General features: G+C 37.9%; 1 non-coding gene across 1 annotated transcript; it reads right to left on the bottom strand.

Annotated features, from left to right (window-relative positions):
• Positions 1-7,448: 7,448 nt before the first annotated feature.
• On the bottom strand, positions 7,449-7,532 carry MIR184 (microRNA mir-184). The gene has a single exon (NR_032184.1). It is a non-coding gene; the product is annotated as a microRNA mir-184 (primary transcript).
• Positions 7,533-9,688: the final 2,156 nt, after the last annotated feature.

Consider the following 9,688-nt stretch of genomic DNA (forward strand, 5'->3'; position numbering starts at 1 on the left):
ATCATCTTTGCCTTAGTTTCCTCATCTGTAAAATGATTTAGAGAAGGAAATTGCAAACTACTCCAGTATCTCCTCAAATGGGGTCATGAAGTATTGGACATGACTGAATAAACAAGAGTGTTTTGAACTATTTTGACGTGTGACATTATCTAACATTAGCCACTCTGACTTTATTCTATTTGAGAGAGTGACAAAAATGTGCATTTACCTATATGTTTGAGTGATTGAATAAAAAAGCATGTATTAGGTTATTACTACGTGTGCAGAGATGGCCTAAGAATTAGAGATGTCAATATTGTCAAGGTCTAAAAAAAGCAATTAACTACAAAATGGTTTTCATATTACCAGAGCCATAACTAGCAAGTACAACTGTAGTTTTATCCCAAGGTCCCTCACATGGGAGAAAAAGAAGAGTTTTGCCATGTTTGGTCCCCTAGCCCACTAGACCTAAACCCTGAAGGTTGTCATTACTTTCATATCCCTTTCCAAAGGCCTTCCACTTCCCTAAGGGCATCCCATTGGAGTTTACTGTTTTAATGCAGCATTACCTGGGAACCTGTGCCAGGAAGAATGCCCAGGATGCCTGGTGATGCCCTCAAGATGTTTATTGACTGATTAGCTGCCTAAAAATTAATTTATTTAGTCAATTTAGAACATTATTCCATGGTTACAAGAATCACATTATTTCCCTCCCTCCCCTCCCCCCACCCTTCCTGCAGCTGATGCACAATTTCATTGAGTATTACTTGTGTCCTTGATCTGAACCTATTTCCATGTTGTTGATGTTTACACTTGGATGATCATTTAGAGTCTACATCCCCAATCACATCCCTTCGATCCATGTATTCAAGCAATTGTTTTGTTTTGTTTTGTTTTGTTTTTTGGTGTTTCTACTCCCACAGTTTTTCCTCTGAATGTGGATAGTGTTCTTTCTCATAGATCCCTCCGGGTTGTTCTGGAACATTGCATTGCCACTAATGGAGAAGTCCGTTACATTTGATTATACTACAGTGTATCAGTCTCTGTGTACAATGTACTCCTGGTTCTGCTCCTCTCACTCTGCATCAATTCCTGGAGGTTGTTCCAGTCTCCATGGAATTCCTCTACTTTATTATTCCTTTGAGCACAATAGTATTCCATCACCAACATATACCACAATTTATTCAGCCACTCCCCAATCCATAAACACTCCCTCATTTTCCAATTTTTTGCCACCACAAAGAGCAGAGCTATGAATATTTGTGTACATGCCCTTTTCCTCATTATCTCTTTAGGGTACAAACCCAGTAGTGCTATGACTAGATCAAAAAGCAGACAGTCTTTTAGCACACTTTGGGTTGTCTGCCATTTTTAAAAACATCGTCATTGAGAACTGATCTTGATGGAATGGCATTCAGGGTGAGTAAATTGTTGGGAGGATCAGAGAGAATTCAGAGAAAGGATCAGAAATTAGAGAGGTATTAGAAAGCATATTATAGTTACAAGGCTGGGAAGTCCCCAAGAAACCAGTGAAGAGCAGTAACAGGGACCAGGGAATAGAAGAATAGAAGAAAGGAAGTCTATAAGACAGAAGGATTAGGATTTTTAACCTGGAATATAGTTTTAAAATATTTTGATAACTATATTTCAATATGATTAATATTTTCATGAATTAAAAACATTCTTGTAAGAAGCAGTCTATGGACTTCAGACTGGAGTTTATGGTTGATAAATAATTTCTATAGGTCAACAATAGGCTTCATTAGATTGTCCAAAGGAATCTAAGCACAAAAAATGTGAAGGACCCTTGCAGTGGGAGACCTCTTAACAAAGAGGAGACATAAGTAGGATCGGATTTCATTACTTTCCTCTTTGGTCTAGGACCAGTGCTCATAATTTTTTAATAAAAAAGAAAAAATGCCATTTATTTGTATTCCATTCTCTTCACACAACTACACTGATATAATTCGCAAAAATGATTGGGAAGCTCCAAGCAAACACAAACCCAACTAGAAATATTAAAATCTAGCAAAGCATTATGATCATAATTTCCTTCAAAGAACTAGAATATTTTTGGGCTATGCTTTTAAGGTCAGATACCATTTCACACATTAGTCTGCAATGGTCTAAATCCAAATGCAACAGATCCTCTGTCAATTTGCCCCCACAAGAGAGTGAGAGATGACACATTCCAACCAATGGAGGAAAAAATCGTGGTTTTTTACATGGTTCAATCTTGACTATAACAACAATGCCTAAACAGTCATGTAAAGGAGAAATTTAAAGAGGATGGGAAGCTTCAACTAATATTCTCTTCTTTGTCTTTGCTTATAGGTCTACCCAACAAAGGGAATTGAGTAGCAATGTGTTACTGTAGGGAGAAAGAGTCCCAGATGCCCAGTCCAAAGAGAGGCATGGATTCTAGTTTGGTCTCTTACTAGGTATATAACTTTGAGAAAGACCTGCATCTCAGTTTTCTTTTCTGTACTGAGTGCAACACTTGCCTTCTTGCCTCATAGAGTTGTCCAGAAGGTAGAGACACTATGAATTTAATTTAAAATGAACCCCCTTATTCTGTTTGATAGCCCCATGCTTTGACTGTCCATGCATGAGTTATATGGCTTCCTGAAGAGGTTGGTTAAGCACACAAGTGGTTACATAGTGTCCTAGCAGGCTAGTGGATATTCCCCTATAATGGGTGATATGTCCAGAAGTCAGGATTTGGGACCTGACCTGTTTAATCAAGAGCCCCATGAGAAGGGGTGAAAATGGGCTAGATAAGCAAATGGGAAGGAAGCTCTTTTTCTCTCTCTTCTCTGGAGCATTTCATCTCACTAGCTCATCTCTCAGCCCCAGTCTCGAGCCTCAGCTGGGAGCTAGGGTTTGGAGCAAAGCCAGGGCATCAAGAAGGATTTATTTTTAGGGTGGCCAGGTGATCTTTCATTCTCAATCTGTCTCGGTCTCTGACTCTCTCTCTCTAACAAATAATTATAAATAAATATCCAATCTACAGAGAATTTTAATATTACAAAAGATAGATACTAAAGGACTAAGAATAATAGCATTTATATGGCACTTACATAATGCCAGGCATCATGCTAAGCACTTTACTATTCTTATCTCATTTGATCTGTCCAACAACGTGGGGAAGTAGGTGCTCTAAAGATCTTCAATTTATAGGGGTAACTAAGAGGGGTGACTTCCCCAGGGTCATACAGCCAGTAAGTGTCTGAGGCTGAATTTGAACTCAGATTTATATGAACTCCAGACTCAGCTTTCTCTACTGCACAACCTATGTTCTCCTACCACAGGGGGCTACTACAACCAACTGGGTTCTGTGGAAATAGACTTTATTGGCAATTTGTACAGATTTCATCACTGAGTAATTAGTGGCTATTAATATTTTCTAGTTTAATCCAGTTTGGTTTTAACAGTTTTAGTTTTAAAGTTTTGATGTTCCTAGAAAAGAGCTAAAAAGACCTTTAAAAGCTTAAAAGCACAGCAGAGAAACATTCTCATTCTCTTGTAGGAAGTTATTACCATAATGTTTTACTAGGTTTTAGAAATAATCTAGAAGAAGCAATTCTGTGACTCATTGGGTAGAGAGACAAGTCTAGAGATCCTGGATTCAAATTTGACCACAGATACTTCCTAACTGTATGACCCTCAGCAAGTCATTAAGCCCCAATTTCCTAGCCCTTGCTGCTATTCTGCCTTGGAACTGATACTGAGTATCAATTTTAAAATAGAGGTAATAGTTTTGAGAAGTAAAAATTAAAAATAAATAATCTAGTCCACATCTCCATTTCTGCAAATAAATAAATTAAGGCTGAGAAAGTCACCTCCCCAAATACAAAACTAGTCAAATGACTTAAGCACTGAATGGAAGAGCAAGAACTTTGACTTTAATTTCTTGCTCTTTGTTAGCTGGCACCTAGCCATGGACTTTATTATTATTTCTCCAAGTATGTGAAATATGGAACAGTGGAAAGCCCACTTGACTTGGGTTGGAAAGACCAGAGGAAATCCTAGCTCTGAACCTTGGGCCACAGAAAAGGCACAGTGGCTAGAGTTTATCCTGAAGTCAGGATAAAACTGAGTTCAAATCCAGCCTCAGACATTTACTGGCTATGCTATGTAATTGGGCAATTTATGTAACCCCTCTCAGCCTCAGTTTCTTTATTTGTAAAAGGAAGGTGAAAATAACAGCACCTTTCTCCCAAGATATTGAGGGGATCAAATGAGATAATAATTGTAAAATACTTATCACAGTGCCTAGCACATAACAAGCACTACATAAATGTTAGCTACTATTCTTACCAGCCCCATGACTTCCTCCAAGCCTATTTTCTCTCTAAAATAATATTTGTTACTACAATCACCAGTATCTATTTCAGAGTTGCGGGATGTTTTGTAATTGTTTTCGCTGGCAAAGAAGTTGCTCAGAATTTGAGTTTCAGCTGCTGCGTGAGATGAAGAAATTTCTTCCCAATGAGCAACAGTTGTTCAACTCAGTCTAAGAGAGCAGTGAGAAGAATGTGAGGGATTTGTCCAGGGTGATATGACCAATATACGCCAGAGGCAGGGTCTGAACTTAGGTCTACCTCTTTATGAGCAGGTAGGTGGCACAGTGGATAGAGAGCCAGGATTGGAGTCAGAAAGATTCATCTGTGTGAATTCAAATCCAGCCTCAAAAACTTACTAGCTATGTGACCTTGGTCAAGTCACTTAACCCTGATTGCCTCAGTTTCCTCATCTGTAAAATACGCTAGAGAAGGAAATTGTCAACTACTCCAATATCTTTGCCAAGAAGACCATGAAAGGGGTTGAGAAAAACCATTAACAACAATAACTGCTTCTCTAAGCAATATACCACACTGTCCTTCTCTATGGCTTTCTTGGAGCACAAATGAGTAAATATATTCAAAGCACTTTTCAAACATTCAAGCTGTGCATATAAAAAAGGCAATTGCAAATGTCAGATGTTTTTATTTCTCTTAATGTTAATTTTCACATCATATTAGTATGGAAAGAACAAAGTCATTTTATGCTAACAGAATCAATTCTGATAAGCAACATGCCAAAATGGACAAAGGAAGCCCTGGATTCTAGTTCTATTTCTAACACATAGTGACCATGGGACTGTGGGCAAGGCACTCAACTTCTCAGTGACTCAGGCTACTCTTTAAGGCTATAAGTAGTAGAACATGTTTGCTAATTGCTGATCTGCAAAAATAAGAGGAAATTTCCCCACTAGAAGGAAATTCAGTCAGCTCTATCTCCCTGTTGTGAGATGCCCCTACTATCTAAGTTGTTTTCTCTCTCTTATGCATATGAATATATTTTTATGTGATGCTTAATATTAAAATGCAAGCACACATATTTATGTATTTAGACCAATGTATATTCTACAGTTAGGTAGCACAGTTGATAGAGTGTCCAGTTTGGAGTCATCTTCCTGAGTTCAAATCTAGTCTCAGACTCTTACTAGCTGTATAATCCTGGGAAAGTAGTTTAACCCTGTTTGTCTCCATTTCCTCATCTACAAAATTATCTAGAGAAGGAATTGGCAAGTTACCAAAAGCCCTTACTTTCCATTTTAGAATCAATACTGTGTATTGTTTTTAGAGCAGAAGAATGATAAGGACTAGGCAGTGGGGATTAAATGATTTGCCTAGGGTCACATAGCTAGGAAGTGTCTAAGGGCAGATTTGAACCCAAGACCTCTTGTCTCCATGTCTGATTCTCAATCCAGCTGACTTACCTAGCTGTCCCCAATTCTAGAATCTCTGCCAGGAAAACCCCAAACTGGATCAAGAAGAGTCTGACATGCCTGAAAAATTACCAAACAACAAAAAATCCTCTACTAATCTATTCTGATGTTTCATCACAGCTTGGAAGGGAACCTGAATTTAAAAGCTTATGCCATGTGAATATGACTTCTGACTGATTGTGCCTCATTGGTAAAGCTTTGAACACAGCCCTGGCAATGCACTGCGTGTCCATGATCAGAGAACCTGCCTAACAAAATCTCGAAAAGTTTATGAGCCTTGGCCATCAAGTGATGGAATTTTCTAATCCCAAGAGCTTCAAAGAAATGACTACTAAAGCATGGAGAAGCTTCCTTCTGCCTTGATAGAGAGAGTAGCCTCACTGATGAAATCCTGGAGGCGTGAAACATTGACATGAACATTTATGTGTGTGTGTGTGTGTGTGTGTGTGTGTGTGTGTATGCCCATTATGGATACACACTCTGAAAAATCACTAGACATCAAAAATTCTAATGAGTAGTTTAAACTCTTGGCAAATCAAGATAAATCACCTCTCATATACTATAGAGAACCCATAATTTTTGTTCTGTTTAATTACAAATTTTACCCCCACATATTTTAAACCATTTCTCAATTCTGAAAGCTAAAACTATTAGCTATAGGGGTTCTTAACCTTTTATTTTGTACATATGACATGGACTTCTTTGATAGTTTGGTGAAGTCTAAGTGCCCTTTCTCAGAATAAGGCTTGTAAACGTGAAAATCAAATATATAAGATTACACAAGAAACCAATTATATAGAGCTACTGTTTGAAAAAAAAATTTAAGCACATTCATGGATCCATAAGACATATTGACAATAGAAAAATATTTTTCTAATATTTTACATTATTGCACATGTGAAATCTTTATCAGATTGCTTGCCATCTTGGAGGAAGAGATGAAAGAAGAGAAAGAAGGGGAGGATATGGTTCAAATTTTTTAATGAAGTTTAAAAATTGTTCTGGGGGAAGCTAAGTGGCTGTGTGGATTGAGAGCCAGGTCTGGAGTCAAAAGTCCTTGGGTTCAAATCTGGCCCGATACTTCCTAGCTATATGACCCTGGCCAAGTCACTTAATTCCCATTGCTTATCCCTTACCGCTCTTCTGCCTTGGAATTAATACACAGAATGAATCCTAAGATAGCAAGTAAGGGTTTAAAAAAATAAAGGTTAAAAACTATTTTGGCATGTAATTGAGGGAAAAATGTTTTTAAAAAGAAATAAAAATAACTTTTCTATCACATTTAAACTTTTTGTCTAAATTGTCCTCAAATCAGTGCAATCATTACTACTTTGTAAGTTGTCTTCTAGGAAGCAAAAGCACATGAAATTCAAAAACCCTGGAACCAGCCACCTTTTCCTACTCTTCTGGGCATAAATTGTGATTAAGGTTCAGAAGCCTTCCCTGAGAGCAGGCAATATCATCAGGAAAGATAATAGAACTAAGATGCACAGCAGTCCCTTCAGACCTTCACAAATAAAATAAGAGCAGTGTCCCTAGGGGCAGATGGTCCATCTCTGCAGGAGCACATGAGTCTGCATGTGTTCCAACAATTGACATTGTGTGCTTGCTGATGAGGTAGAGAGATACCCATTGATTGCAGGCCCCATCACCCAAGAAGCAGAGGTAAGGCTGAGATTCCTCAAGGTTGTGAATGTCAATCACCTACCCTTATCAGTTCTCCGTCCAACAATTAGCATTAGAAAGCTGGGCTGGAAAAGTGATAAGGGGATGTGACTGGCTATAGAAGTTTTGTTGGATGAACCTTGGGGAGAGAGAGAGTGAAAATTGACATTTTAAACCAACATGAGACCCTTATGCCACCCCTCCCCATACAACCCCTCCCCCTTCCCACCTCTGGAAATCTACAATGCCCATTTTCTCTTTCATCTGGCTACCCTCTAAGATGAGTGCCCACCTTTTGAGGAGAAGGAATCTTCTAAAGATGACAGATGCATCATGCGGTTACATGCTCCAGTTGACTAGTTCCTGCAGAAAGCTAACCATGTTCACCCAGGACTAGAGATCTATGAAAGGATTTTAAGTTCTTTTCATTTTAAAAAAAGTGCTTTTTACCCATATAAAAAGTCTCCTGCCGGAATGTCTTGGGCAGTGAACACGCCCAGTTTTCCTTTCCAGTACTCTGGTCTATTTCTTACAGGCACAGACCACTCATAAATTATCCAACTTTGAGTCTCCTCCTTTCAATGATCAGGATTGGCCCTAGAGATCTTGCTTCAGGCAAGGGCCTGTCTGCTGAAAAACCTGTCTGGGAATGGATATGTTAAATTTGGGGTCATATCTTAATATGGTTAGTCCAGGGGTGGAGTTTGAGCTCTGGGGATTAATGTTAAATACATGATCAGCTAATGTATCATGCCACTTTAACTCTTGCCTAGTTCAGTCCTTTACAGTTGTTCAATAATAATGCAAAATGGTCTTGAGGGTTTTTTTCTTTGAAAGCCAAAGTCAAGTATATTTCTGTCACCTGTGAAATTAAATTTAGGCAGTCAGACTTAACTTAATTCAAATGAATTCACTAAGCACTTATTAAGCATATCCGTATTTTTGTGACAATCCTCAGGCTTTCAGATTCCAAATTCATTTTCAATTTCTAAGCAACTCTTTGTTGATAGAACATTCTATCCTATATGGTCTATATAGACAATGTTCTCACAGTGAATTATGTGCCTTTCTTGAGCAAGGCACAGGATTCAAAGATAAAAATAAAATATCTGCCCTTGGGGAGTTTACATTTTACTGGAGGAAGTTAGGAGAGAATGATCTCTGAGGTCCTGTCAGGCTCCGAATTCTATGTTTCTATGTCTTCTTGGTAAGACCCAAGTGAAGCCAAGGAGCCATCCATTGATGTCTAGTTTGCTTGGACAGATCCCTCCCAGGGTCATGGCAATACAGCCAGCACTGAAATAACAAAGCTGATGATTGTCTAAGGCACGATTTTTAATATGAAGTCTGTGAACTTTTAATATATTTTGAAAGCCAAATTTCACTAGGATTGGATTCCTTTGAAATCTTATGTAACTAAGTGAATACCTTTTAAAACATTATTAGGAAAAAGGGTCATTGGCTTTACCATACTGCCAGAGGAGTTAATGACTCAAAAAATAAAAACGGTGAAGAACCCCTGATCCAAGGCAAAAGCTCTGAGCTCTGATGTTCTTTCAGCACCAGGATCTGAAAAAATCTAAATTTCACAAACTTACCAAACTAAGTATCTTGGGGAATTTACTAATTAATCTGCCTCCCATCATACAAAGAAGCACATTTACCATATGTTTCTGGCCAATGGTCAATGTTTCACTGCCCTTCATATGGTAAATGATACATTCTAAATTACTTTCCTTTCTCTACCACTAATAAGCCCCCAAATTAAGGACAAGTCATTTTACTGTCTAGGCCTCAGTTTCCTCATTTGTAAAGGGAGGAGACCAAGTCTAGTCTCCTCAATCAGAAATAGTATTTCTAATCTCTGAAAACATTATAAATTCTTACATGATTCATAGTAGGCAGCAACGTTAATTCCATGGAATTATACAAATATTAACATGAATATGCAGAGAGACACTAATGCGTATTTTAGCACATAAAATTTTTACAGAAAGAGAGAAAGGTCTATTGTGGGAAGCACAATCAAGAGAGCCAAGTTCCAATCTAGACCATACTAGCAAATAGCTATGTGATCTTATGTAAGTCAGTCAATCTTTTTGATCCAAGTTTTCTTGTCTGTAAAATAAGGCGTTGATAACTATGTTTCAATGTTGTTCTTTTCTTTTATAATCCTATATATATATATATATATATATATATATATTTATGCATTAAAAAACACAGGATTCTGAAAAGGGATCCACAGGCTTCACAAGATTCCAAAGGTGT

Source organism: Monodelphis domestica, chromosome 1 (genome assembly GCF_027887165.1).
Source record: "Monodelphis domestica isolate mMonDom1 chromosome 1, mMonDom1.pri, whole genome shotgun sequence".
Taxonomy (NCBI): Eukaryota; Metazoa; Chordata; class Mammalia; order Didelphimorphia; family Didelphidae; genus Monodelphis; species Monodelphis domestica.